Below are 13,226 nucleotides of genomic sequence, written 5' to 3'. Positions count from 1 at the left end.
TTCTCTTTGTATTCTTCTTGAAGATTTCATAGCTTTTTCAATCCATGGGTTAATATTTTCAATACATTTTGGAAACCTTGTGGTGATTAACATTTTTTCTTTTTTTAAATTGAAGCATAGTAGATTTACAATATCATGTTGGTTTCAGTTATATGTAAAACTATCTATTTATTCAGTTTCAGATTCTTTTCCCAAATAGGTTATCACAGAGTACTGAGTATAGTTTCTTGTGTTATACAGTGGATCTTTGTTTTATATACAGTAGTGTGCTTATGTTAATTCCCAACCTCCTGATTTATTCCTCCTCCCTATTTCTTCCCTGTGCTGTGCTTAGTTGTTCAGTCGTGTCTGACTCTTTGCAACCCCATGGACTGCAGCCCACCAGGCTCCTCTATCCATGGGGATTATCCAAACAAGAGTACTGGAGTGGGCTGCCATGCCCTCCTACAGAGGATATTCCCAACCCAGGGATCAAACCCAGGTCTCCTACATTGCAGATAGATTCTTTACTGACTGACCCACTAGGGAAGCCTAAGAATACTGATGTGGGGAGCCTATTCCTTCTCCAGAGGGTCTTCCCGACCCAAGAATCAAGAGAACTCAAGAATTGGGTTCTCCTGCATTACAGGCAGATTCTTTACCAGCTGAGCTACCAGGAATTTTGTTTTCTATGTCTGTGAGCCTCCATTTTGTAAATAAGTTCATTTGTATGTTTTTCTTTGTATATTTTACATGTAAGTGATATCCTATGATACTTGTCTTTGGTCATAGTGCTGCAAAATAACATTATTTCATTCTTTTTTAATGGAAGAGTAATATTCCAATGTACATACATGTACGGTGTCTTTTTTATACATTCATCAATAGGTTGCTTCCATGTCTTAACTATTTTAAATAGTGCTGCAATGAACACTTGGGTGTTTGTATCTTTTTGAACTATAGTTTTCTCCAGATGGACTAGGATCTTTGGATCATATGGTAATTTTATTTTTAGTTTTTTAAGAACCCACCATATTTTTCTCCAGAGTAGTTGTACCAATTTAAGTCCCCACCAATAATGTAGGGAGGTTCTTTGTTATCCACACCCTCTCCTGAATTTATTTGCAGACATTTTGATGATGGTACTTCATGGTATTTTTGATTTGCAGTCCTCTCCTAGTTAGTCACGTTGAGCATATTTTCATGTGCCTGTTCACCATCTGTGTCTTCTCTGGAGAAGTATATTTAGAAATTCTGTCCATTTTACTATTGATTTTTCATATTAAGCTGTATGGGTTGTTTGTATATTTTGGAGATTAATCCCTTGTAGGTTGCATCATTTGCAAATATTTTCTCCTATTCAGTAGGTTATCTTTTTGTCTTGTTTATGACTTCTTTTGCTATGCAAAGGTTTTAAGTTTAATTAGGTCCCACTTGTTTTTCCTTTTTTAAATTTCCATTGCTCTAGGAAGTGGATCAAAATTATATTGCTGAGATTTGTCAAAGAGTCTATGTCTAAGTTTTCCTCTAGAAGTTTTACAGTATCCAGTATTATATTTAGGTCTTTAATAAATTTTGAGTTTATTTTTGTATGTGGTGTTAGAGGATGTTCTAATTTCATTCTTTTACATGTAGCTGTCCAGTTTTCCAGCACCACTGTTGAAGAGACTGTCTTTTATCCATTGCATGTTCTTGCCCCCTTCATTGTGGACTAATTGAATGTAGGTGTGTGGGTTTATTTCTGGGCTGTCTATCCTGTTCCATTGATTTCTATTTCTGTTTTTGAGACAATACTGTACAGTTTTGATGATGTAGCTTTATAGGATAGTACAAATTCAGGGTGCCTGATTTCTCCAGCTCATTTTTTCTTTTTCAAGATTGCTTTGGCTATGTGGGGGTCTCTTGTGTTTCCATACAGAATAAAAATATTCTTGTTTTAGTTCTGTGAAGGGCTTCCCTGATAGCTCAGTTGTTAAAAAATCTGCCTTCAAAGCAGGAGACCCTGGCTCAATTCCTGGGTCTGGAAGATCCTCTGGAGAAGGGATAGGCTGCCCACTCCAGTATTCTTGGGCTTCCCTTGTGGCTCAGTTGGTAAAGAATCCACCAGCAATGCGGGAGACTTGGGTTTGATCCCTGGGTTGGGAAGATCCTCTGGAGAAGGAAAAGGCTACCCATTCCAGTATTCTGGCTGGAGAATTCCAGGGACTGTACAGAATTCCATGGACTGATTCCTCCAGCTCAATTTATCTTTCTCAAGATTTCTTTGGCTATTTCGGGTCTCTTGTGTTTCCATACAGAGTTAAAGTTTTTTGTTTTGGTTCTATGAAAAATGCTGTTGGTAATTTGATAGAGATTGCCTTGAAGCCATAGGTTGCCTTGGGTAATATAGTCATTTTGACAATTGATTCGTGTAATGCAAAATCATGGTATATCTTTGCATCTGTTTTTGACATATTCAGTTTCTTTCATCAGCATCTTATAGCTTTCTGAGTATGGATCTTTTGCTGCCTTAAGAAGGTTTATTCCTAGATGAATTATTATTTTGATGTGATGATAAATGGATTGTTTCCTTCATTTCTTTTTAGATGTTAGTGTATAAAAATGCAACAAATTTCTGTATTAATTTTGTATTTTGCAACTTTACTGAATTGATTGATGAGGTCTAGTAGATTTCTGGTTTCATCTTCAGAATTTTCTGTGTATAGTATCATGTCACCTACAAAAAGTGAAAATTTTTTTTCATCTTTTATTTATTTATTTATTTTATTTTTTATTTATTTATTTTTCTTTTTACTTTGCAATATTGTATTGGTTTTGCCATACATCAACATGCATCCACCATGGGTGTACACGTGTTCCCCATCCTGAACCTCCCTCCCACTTCCTTCCCCTTACCATCCCTCTGGGTTATCCCAGTGCACCAGCCCCAAACTTCCTGTATCCTGCATCTAACCTAGACTGGCGATTCATTTCTTATATGATATTATATATGTTTTACTTCTATTTTCCCAGTTTGAATTCTTTTTTATTTTTCTTCTCTGATTTATGTAACTAGGACTTGTAAAATTATATTCAATAAAAGTAATGAGAGTGGATATCCTTGTCTTGTTCCTGATCTTAGAGGAAATGCTTCCATCTTTTCACCATTGAATATAATGTTAGGTGTGGGTTTGCCATATAAGACTTTTAGTGTGTTGAGTTTTGTTCCCTCACTGTCTACTTTTTGGTGTTTTATCATACTGGATGTTGAATTTTATCAAAAGTTCTTTCTGTACCTGTTGAGATGATCATATGGTTTTCATTCTTCAATTTCTTAATGTGGTATATCACACTGATTGATTTGCTGATATTGAAAAATCTTTGTATCCTTGGGCTAAAATCCCACTTAATCATGATGTATGATCCTTTTAATATTTTGTTGGTTTCAGTTGCTAGTATTTTGTTGAGGTTTTTTGCATGTATGTTCATCAGTGATGTTGTCCTTTAATTTTCTTCTTTTTTGTGTGTGTGTGTGGTATCTTTGGTTTTGATATCAGGGTGATAGAATGCATTTGTAAGTTTTCCTTCCTCTGAAGTTTTTTTTTTTTTTTAAATAGCTTCAGAAGGATAGGTGTTGCCTCTTCTCTAAAAGCCTATGAAGCCATCTAGTCCTGGACTTCTGTTTGTTGAAGTTTTTTAATCACAGATTCCTTTTCAAAAATTGTGATTGGTCTCTTCATATTTTCTATTTATTTTTGGTTCAGTTTTTTAAGATTGTACTTTCATAAGAATTTTTCCATTTTTTCTAGACTGTCCATTTTATTGGTGTATATATAAATATATATTTGCCTGTAGTAGTTCCTTACGGTCCATTTCGGTGGTGTCAGATATAACTTCTTTTTCATTTCTAGTTTTATTGATTTAAGCACTCTTATTTTTATAAATGAGTATGGCTAAAAGTTTATCAATTTTGTTTATCTTTTCAAAGAGCCAACTTTTAATTTCATTGATAGTTTCTATTTAAAGGAGTACGTCAAGGCTGTATATTGTCACCCTGTTTATTTAACTTATATGCAGAGTACATCATGAGAAATACTGGGCTGGAAGAAGCACAAGCACGGATTAAGATTGCCAGGAGAAATATCAATAACCTCAGATATGCAGATGACACCACCCTTATGGCAGAAAGTGAAGAGGAACTAAAGAGCCTCTTGATGAAAGTGAAAGTGGAGAGTGAAAAAGTTGGCTTAAAGCTCAACATTCAGAAAATGAAGATCATGGCATCCGGTCCCATCACTTCATGGGAAACAGATGGGGAAACAGTGGAAACAGTGTCAGACTTTATTTTTCTGGGCTCCAAAATCACTGCAGATGGTGACTGCAGCCATGAAATTAAAAGACGCTTACTCCTTGGAAGAAAAATTATGACCAAACTAGATAGCATATTCAAAAGCAGAGACATTACTTTGCCAACAAAGGTTCGTCTAGTCAAGGCTATGGTTTTTCCTGTGGTCATGTATGGATGTGAAAGTTGGACTGTGAAGAAGGCTGAGCACCAAAGAATTGATGCTTTTGAACTGTGGTGTTGGAGAAGACTCTTGAGAGTCCCTTGGACTGCAAGGAGATCCAACCAGTCCATTCTGAAGGAGATCAGCCCTGGGATTTCTTTGGAAGGAATGATGCTAAAGCTGAAACTCCAGTACTTTGGCCACCTCATGCGAAGAGTTGACTCACAGGAGGAGAAGGGGACGACAGAGGATAAGATGGCTGGATGGCATCACTGACTCGATGGATGTGAGTCTCAGTGAACTCCGGGAGTTGGTGTTGGACAGGGAGGCCTGGCATGCTGCGATTCATGGGGTCGCAAAGAGTCGGACACGACTGAGCGACTGATCTGATCTGATTTTTTTAAGTCTCTATTTCTTCTCTGATCTGTTATTTTTTTCTTTCTACTAACTTTGAGGTTTTTGTTGTTGTTCTTCTTCCTCTAGTTTCTTTAAGTGTAAGGTTAGATTGTTTGAGAGTCTTCTTTTTTCCTAAGGTTAGCTTGTATTGCTATAAACTTCTGTCTTAGAACTTCTCTTGCTGTGTCTCATAGGTTTTGGATTATTGTGTTTTGTTTTCATTTGTCTCTAGGTATTTTTTAATTTTCTCTTTGATCCCTTTAGTGATCTGTTGGTTGTTTAATAGCAAATTCTTTAGTCTCCATGTGTTTGTGTGTTTTTCAGTTTTTTTCTTATAGTTGATTTCCAATCTCATATTGTTGTTGTCTTGATATGATTTCAATTTTCTTAAATTTACTGAGGCGTTCTTTGTGACCCATCATGTGCCAATTTGTCCTGGAGAATGTTTCATATGTATCTGGGGAAAAAATGTGTCTCAGTGTGTTCTTCCATGGGTTTATCCTGCGTGGGATCTTTTGCACTTCCTGGACTTTATGACTATTTCCTTTCTCATTTTGGGGAAGTTATCAGCTAGTATCTTTTCAAATATTTTCTCAGACTCTTTCTCTCTTCTACTTCAGGGGCCCCTGTAATACAAAAATTCATGTTTGATGTTGTCCTAGAGGTCTCTTAAACTATCCTAATTTATTTTCATTCTTTTTTCTTTATTCTGTTCTGTAACAGTAATTGCCACCACTCTGTCTGCCAGCTCGTTGATTTGTTCTTTTGCCTCATTTACTCTGCTATTGATTCCTCCTGGTGTAGTTTTAAATTTCTGTGTTCAACTCTGTTTGCTGTTCTTCATGTGTTATAACTCTTTGCTAGAAAAACTTCTTATCACTTCTTACTCTGTTCCTGCATTGTTTTCCCAAGTTCTTGTGTCATCTTTACAATCATTACTCTGAACTTTTTCTCAGGTAGACTGGCTATCTCCACATCATTTAGTTGTTCTGGTGATTTCTCTTGTTCCTTCATCTGGAGCATATTCTTTTGCCATCTCAGTTTTTTTTTTTTTTTTTTTTTACTTTTTGTTTGTATTTTTATGTATGTGATAGCTTGGTTACATATGTCAGCGTCGGAGAAGTGGCCCTGTATTGGGTTTGTTCTTTGTGTCCCCAGAAGTATATTCCCCACTTGTCACCCAAGGGCCAGGGACCAGCTGATCTCAGGGTAGGTTCTGACATGTCTTTGTGAACTCAGTTCTGCAGGTTGCAGGATCATAATTTCCTTGCTTTTGTGTCTGCCCCTTAGTGGATGAGGCAGGTCTAGAGATTTATGCAGGCTTCTTGGTAAGAGGGGCTGATGTCTGCCACTTGTAGGTGAGGCTGTGCCTTGGTCCTCTGGTGGGCAGGGCCATGTTGAGTGTTGTGTCTAGAGGTGGCTGTGAGCTCAAGAAATCTTTAGGCAGCCTTTCTGCTAATTGGTGGGGCTGTGTTCCCAATCAAATGAAGGATCCCAGCACTGGAGCTTACAGGCAATTGGATGGAACCAATCTCAGTACCAAGTACACAGAATGTCTGCCTCCAGCTAGAGTTCATGTAGGCCCCCACTATATCCATCACCCTAGCATTTATCACCCCAGAGAGAGCCATAGTTGCCTCCTGTCTCCCCAGGAGACCCTCTAAGACCAGCAAGTAGGTCTGACCCAAGTTCCTATGAAGTCACTGCTTTTTCCCTATGGTTAGTGCATGCAGGACACGGTGTATGTCCTCCAAGAGTAGACTGTTTCCTTGAATCCTGTGGAGCTCCTGCCATCAAGCCTTGCTGGCCTACAAAGCTAAATGCTCTAAAGGCTCCTCCTCCTGGTTCTGGACTGCTAGGCTGGGGAGCCTAGCACAGTGTCAGAGTTCTCAGTCCAATGGGAGAAGCTCTGCAATGTAATTATTCTTCTGTCTGTGGGTCACTCAGCCAGGGGTATGGGATTTGATTATATTCTGAGTGTGCCCCTTCTACTATCTCATGGTTTCTTCTTTGTACCTTTGGATGTTGAATTTCAGTTTTTGGTAAAGTCCAGTCCTTTTTTTACCAATGTTTATTCAGTAGTTAGTTGTGATTTTGGTGTGCTTATGATAGGAGCTGAGCTCAGGCTCCTCCTCTGCTGCCATTTGTCTCCCTCTGAGGACTCATTTTAAAAATATTGACACCTTATGTACAATGATATCTTTTACTACTAAATAAAAAGAGAATAAAAATATAACTCGAATATAACTTTAAATGAATGATCATGATAACAAAAAGCTTCTTGTGTGGAACCTCATTTCTGGCTTTTGAAGAACCTGATGAGATTTTAAAGTAATGTGCTATCAGAAATATTTTCAAGTACCTTATTGCCTTTGCAGCTCATTTAGAAAGAATAGAAGATAATCTGACAAATAAAATTTCCTCCCTCCCTAACTATTGTCCATCTGTTGACAGACATTTAGGTTGCTTTCATGCCCTGGCTATTGTAAACAGTGCTGCAATAAACATTGGGGTACATGTATCTTTTCCAGCTATAGTTTTCTCAGGGTATATGACCAGTACTGGGATTGCTGGATCATATAGTAGTTTTGGCTTCCCTGGTGACTCAGATGGTAAAGAATTTGCCTGCAATGTGAGAGACCCTGGTTTGATCCCTGATTCGGGAAGATTCCCTAAAGAAGGAAGTAACTACCCACTACAGTATTTTTGCCTTGAAAATCCCATGGACAGAGGAACCTGGCAGGTTACAGCCCATGGGGTTGCAAAATGTCAGACATGACTGAGCAGCTAACATATTTTATGGTAGTTTTATTCTTACTTTCTTAAGGAACCTCCATACTGTTTCCATAGTGGTTGTATCAATTTACATCCCCACCAAGAGTACAAGAAGGTTCCCTTTCTCCATCACCCTCTCCAACATTTATTGCTAGTAGATTTTTTGACAATGGCCATTCTGACTGGTGTAAGGTGATCCCTCATTGTAGTTTTGATTTGCATTTCTCTAATAATGAGTGATGCTGAGCATTGTTTTCATGTGTTTGTTGGCCATCCTGTATGTCTTCTTTGGAGAAATGTCTGTTTAGGTCTTTTTTTTTTTTTTTGATACTGAGTTTCATAAGCTGCTTGTGTATTTTGGAACTTAACCCTTTGTCAGTTGTTTCATTTACAAATATTTTCTCCCACCCCAAAGGTTGTCTTTTCATCTTATTTATGTTTTTTTTTTTTTTTTCTTCTCTGCAAAGCTTTTAAGTTTACGGTGGCTGTGCGGGCGCAGGAGGTCCTAGAGGAGCTATTCCATGTTCAAGGTCAGAAGGGGCAGCGGTGAGGAGATACCCGTCATCCAAGGTAAGGAGCAGTGGCTGCGTTTTGCTGGAGCAGCCATGAAAAGATATCCCATGTCCAAGGTAAGAGAAACCCAAGTAAGACAGTAGGTGTTGCAAGAGGGCATCAGAGAGCAGACACACTGAAACCATACTCACAGAAAATTAGTCAATATAATCACACTAGGACCACAGCCTTGTCTAACTCAAAGAAAATATGCCATGCCCGTGGGGCCACCCAAGATGGGCAGGTCATGCTGGAGAGGTCTGAGAGAATGTGGTCCACTGGAGAAGGGAACGGCAAACCACTTCAGTATTTTTGCCTTGAAAACCCCATGAACAGTATGAAAAGGCAAAATGATAGGATACTGAAAGAGGAACTCCCCAGGTCAGTAGGGGCCCAATATGCTACTGGAGATCAGTGGAGAAATAACTCCAGAAAGAATGAAGGGATGGAGCCAAAGCAAAAACAGTACCCAGTTGTGGACATGACTGGTGAAAGAACCAAGGTGCTGTAAAAAGCAATATTGCATAGGAACCTGGAATGTCAGGTCAATGAATCAAGGCAAATTGGAAGTGGTCAAACAAGAGATGGTAAGAGTGAATGTTGACATTCTAGGAATCAGCAAACTAAAATGGACTGGAAAGGGGGAATTTAACTCAGATGACCATTGTATCTACTACTGCAGGCAGGAATCCCTCAGAAGAAATGGAATAGCCATCATGGTCAACAAGAGAGTTCAAAATGCAGTACTTGGATGCAATCTCAAAAATGACAGAATGATCTCTGTTTTTTTCCAAAGCAAACCATTCAATATCACAGTAATCCAAGTTTATGCCCCAACCAGTAACGCTGAAGAAGCTGAAGTTGAACAGTTCTATGAAGACCTACAAAACCTTTTAAAACTAACACCCAAAAAAGATGTCCTTTTCATTATAGGGGACTGGAATGCAGAAGTAGGAAGTCAAGAAACACCTGGAGTAACAGGCAAATTTGGCCTTGGAATATGGAATGAAGCAGGGCAAAGACTAATAGAGTTCTGCCAAGAAAATGCACTGGTCAGAGCAAACACCCTCTTCCAACAAAACGAGAGAAGACTCTACACATGGGCATCACTAGATGGTCAACACCGAAATCAGATTGATTATATTCTTTGCAGCCAAAGATGGAGAAGCTCTATAAAGTCAGCAAAAACAAGACCAGGAGCTGACTGCGGCTCAGATCATGAATTCCTTATTGCCAAATTCAGACTGAAATTGAAGAAAGTAGGGAAAACCATTAGACCATTCAGGTATGACCTAAGTCAAATCCCTTATGACTATACAGTGGAAGTGAGAAATAGATTTAAGGGCCTAGATCTGATAGATAGAATGCCTGATGAACTATGGACTGAGGTTCGTGACATTGTACAGGAGACAGGGATCAAGACCATTCCCATGGAAAAGAAATGCAAAAAAGCAAAATGGTGGTCTGGGGAGGCCTTACAAATAGCTGTGAAAAGAAGAGAAGTGAAAAGCAGAGGAGAAAAGGAAAGATATGAGCATCTGAATGCGGAGTTCCAAAGAAGAGCAAGAAGAGATAAGAAAGCCTTCCTCAGTGATCAATGCAAAGAAATAGAGGAAAACAACAGAATGGGAAAGATTAGAGATCTCTTCAAGAGAATTAGAGGCACCAAGGGAAATTTTCATGCAAAAATGAGCTGGATAAAGGACAGAAATGGTATGGACCTAACAGAAGCAGAATATATTAAGAAGAGGTAGCAAGAATACACAGAAGAACTGTACAAAAAAGATCTTCACGACCCAGATAATCACAATGGTGTGATCACTCACCTAGAGCCAGATATCTTGGAATGTGAAGGCAAGTGGGCCTTAGGAAGCATCACTACGAACAAAGCTAGTGGAGGTGATGGAATTCCAGTTCAGCTATTTCAAATCCTGAAAGATGATGCTGTGAAAGTGCTGCACTCAATATGCCAACAAATTTGGAAAACTCAGCAGTGGCCACAGGACTGGAAAATGTCAGTTTTCATTCCAATCCAAAGAAAGGCAATGCCAAAGAATGCTCAAACTACCGCACATTTGCACTCATCTCACACGCTAGTAAATTAATGCTCAAAATTCTCAGAGCCAGGCTTCAGCAATATGTGAACTGTGAACTTCCAGATGTTCAAGCTGGTTTTAGAAAAGGCAGAGGAACAAGAGACCATATTGCCAACATCTACTGGATTACCAAAAAAGCAACAGAGTTCCAGAAAAACATGTATTTCTGCTTTATTGACTATGCCAAAGCCTTTCACTGTGTGGATCACAATAAACTGGAAAATTCTGAAAGAGATCGGAATACCAGACCACCTGACCTGCCTGTTGAGAAATTTGTATGCAGGTCAGGAAGGAACAGTTAGAACTGGACATGGAACAACAGACTGGTTCCAAATAGGAAAAGGAATCCGTCAAGGCTGTATATTGTCACCCTGCTTATTTAACTTCTATGCAGAGTACATCATGAGAAATGCTGGGCTGGAAGAAGCACAAGCTGGAGTCAAGATTGCAGGGTGAAATATCAGTAACCTCAGATATGCAGAAGACAGTTGCATCAAGAGGAACTAAAAAACCTCTCGATGAAGGTGAAAGTGGAGAGTGAAAAAGTTGGCTTAGAGCCCAACATTTAGGAAACAAAGATTATGGCATCTGGTCCCATCACCTCATGGCAAATAGATGGGGAAACAGTGGAAACAGTGTCAGACTTTATTTTTGGGGGCTCCAAAATCACTGCAGTTGGTGACTGCAGCCATGAAATTAAAAGACACTTACTCCTTGGAAGAAAAGTTATGACCAACCTAGATAGCATATTCAAAAGCAGAGACATTACTTTGCAAACAAAGGTCTGTCTAGACAAGTCTATGGTTTTTCCAGTGGTCATGTATGGATGTGAGAGTTGGACTGTGAAGAAAGCTGAGCACCAAAGAATTGATGCTTTTGAACTGTGGTGTTGGAGAAGACTCTTGAGAGTCCCTTGGACTGCAAGAAGATCCAACCAGTCCATTCTGAAGGAGATCAGTCCTGGGATTTCTTTGGAAAGAATGATGTTAAAGCTGAAACTCCAGTACTTTGGCCACCACATGCGAAGAGTTGACCCATTTGACAAGACTCTGATGCTGGGAAGGATTGGGGGCAGGAGGAGAAGGGGACGACAGAGGATGAGATGTTTGGATGGCATCACTGACTCAATGGACATGAGTCTGAGTGAACTCTGGGAGTTGGTGATGGACAGGGAGGCCTGGTGTGCTGCAGTTCATGGGGTCGCAAAGAATCGGACACGACTGAGCGACTGAACTGAACTGAACTGAGGTCCCGTTTGTTTATTTTGGTTTATATTTTCATCATTCTAGGAGATTTACCAAAAAAGATCTTGCTGCTATTTATGTTAGACAGTATTTTGCCTATATTTTCCTCTAAGAGTTTAATAGTGTCTGACATTATATTTAGGTCTTTAATCCATTTTGAATTTATTTTTGTGTATGGTGTTAGGAAGTGTTCCTATTTCATTCTTTTACATGCAGCTGTCCAGTTTGCCCAGCACTGCTTACTGCAGAGACTATCTTTTCTCCATTGTACATTCTTGCCTCCTTTGTATGTTCTTTGTGTTTCTTTCTTCCTCTTTTCTAAATCTAACACAATTCTTTTCCCTTTTTGATTTTCTTTTCATTTTATTGGCTTTAAAAAAAAATTCTCCATTTTAAAGTGCAATTTCCATTCTAAGCAATCTGTAATATAATACTCTTGATTTTGTAAGAATCATTCACTTATGCTCTTTCAGTAGTTTTCTTAATTATTATGGAAGTCAAAGAGTATCCTCTGTCAAATTCACAAATTCATTATTTTATCTTTTATTCTTGGACATTTTCTTGTTTTATCTTTATTTTATCCTCTCCACTTTCTTTTCTCTCTTTTGGAAATTCTTATTCATCAAATGTTGGATGTCCCTAATCTTATTTGTCTCTTATTTTTATGTCTTTCTTTTCCTTTTGTAAGATTTCTACACTTCTAAAGTTAGTATTTTTTCAGCATTAACTGGTATAGCTTTAAATTTCTATTTTTTAAAAATTGTACCTTTTATAGCATCCTTTTCTCATAAAAGATGCAATTTATTTTATCTCTTAAGGTTATAAATAATATAATAATATACTTTGAAGTTTCTTATAAATTCCTACAGAATATTGCACAGCTTAATCACATTTAAGAATTAGGCACTAAAAATTCTTATTGAAATTATTTTACATGATTTAAATATGTAGAGTGAATTAGTAATTAATGAATATTTCATTGTCAGACACCTACATGTCATCATCTGGAGATCTTTTCTCTGGCACTATTCACTTTCTTCAGATATGCATATTCTGTTCTTCTGAACTGAGACATATGATTGGTTACTGACAATTTCAGAACAGGAAAATGGAGGCTGGTGAAGGGTGTTTCACTGTTCAACATATTACTCTATTTAACTCTCTTGTTTTGAACTCAAAATCTCCTAATCTGATATCCCTGGGTCCTGAGGCTTTCCACTGGCAGTCTTAGATAAACATTCATTGTGATAGGCTAACAGATTTGTATGAGCTGTAACAAACGAAAGTGCTTAAAAAATGAAAGGCTCAAAAGAGTACATTTTGTAAATCAACAGTTTTCATAACTATTTTCTTATTGTTGTCAGTGAATTGTTTGCATATGTAGACACTTGGCATGCCAAGAATGTGCACATTATATAATAAAGAAATATTTTTACTAATTATAAATAGGATAAACAAAAGCAATGTGAACTAGACCAAGGTAATAAGCAGGAACCTGCCAAATGGTTAATAAAATATTCTAGATAACTGGAGAATGGCATTATCTAAAAATAACACCTGTTATTAAGATAGGTGATATTAGATTTAAAAATATCATGAAAGGTCATGCCAGCTTTTATAATAGGATAACCTCCAACTCTAAGTGAATTGACACGATAAATGTTTTTCTCACTTGTGTTGGTCATTCAGGGACCCAA

Source organism: Bos javanicus, chromosome 26, assembly GCF_032452875.1.
Source record: "Bos javanicus breed banteng chromosome 26, ARS-OSU_banteng_1.0, whole genome shotgun sequence".
NCBI classification, from domain to species: Eukaryota; Metazoa; Chordata; class Mammalia; order Artiodactyla; family Bovidae; genus Bos; species Bos javanicus.
The sequence above is the reverse complement of the archived record's forward strand: the minus strand, read 5'-3'. Positions refer to the sequence as shown.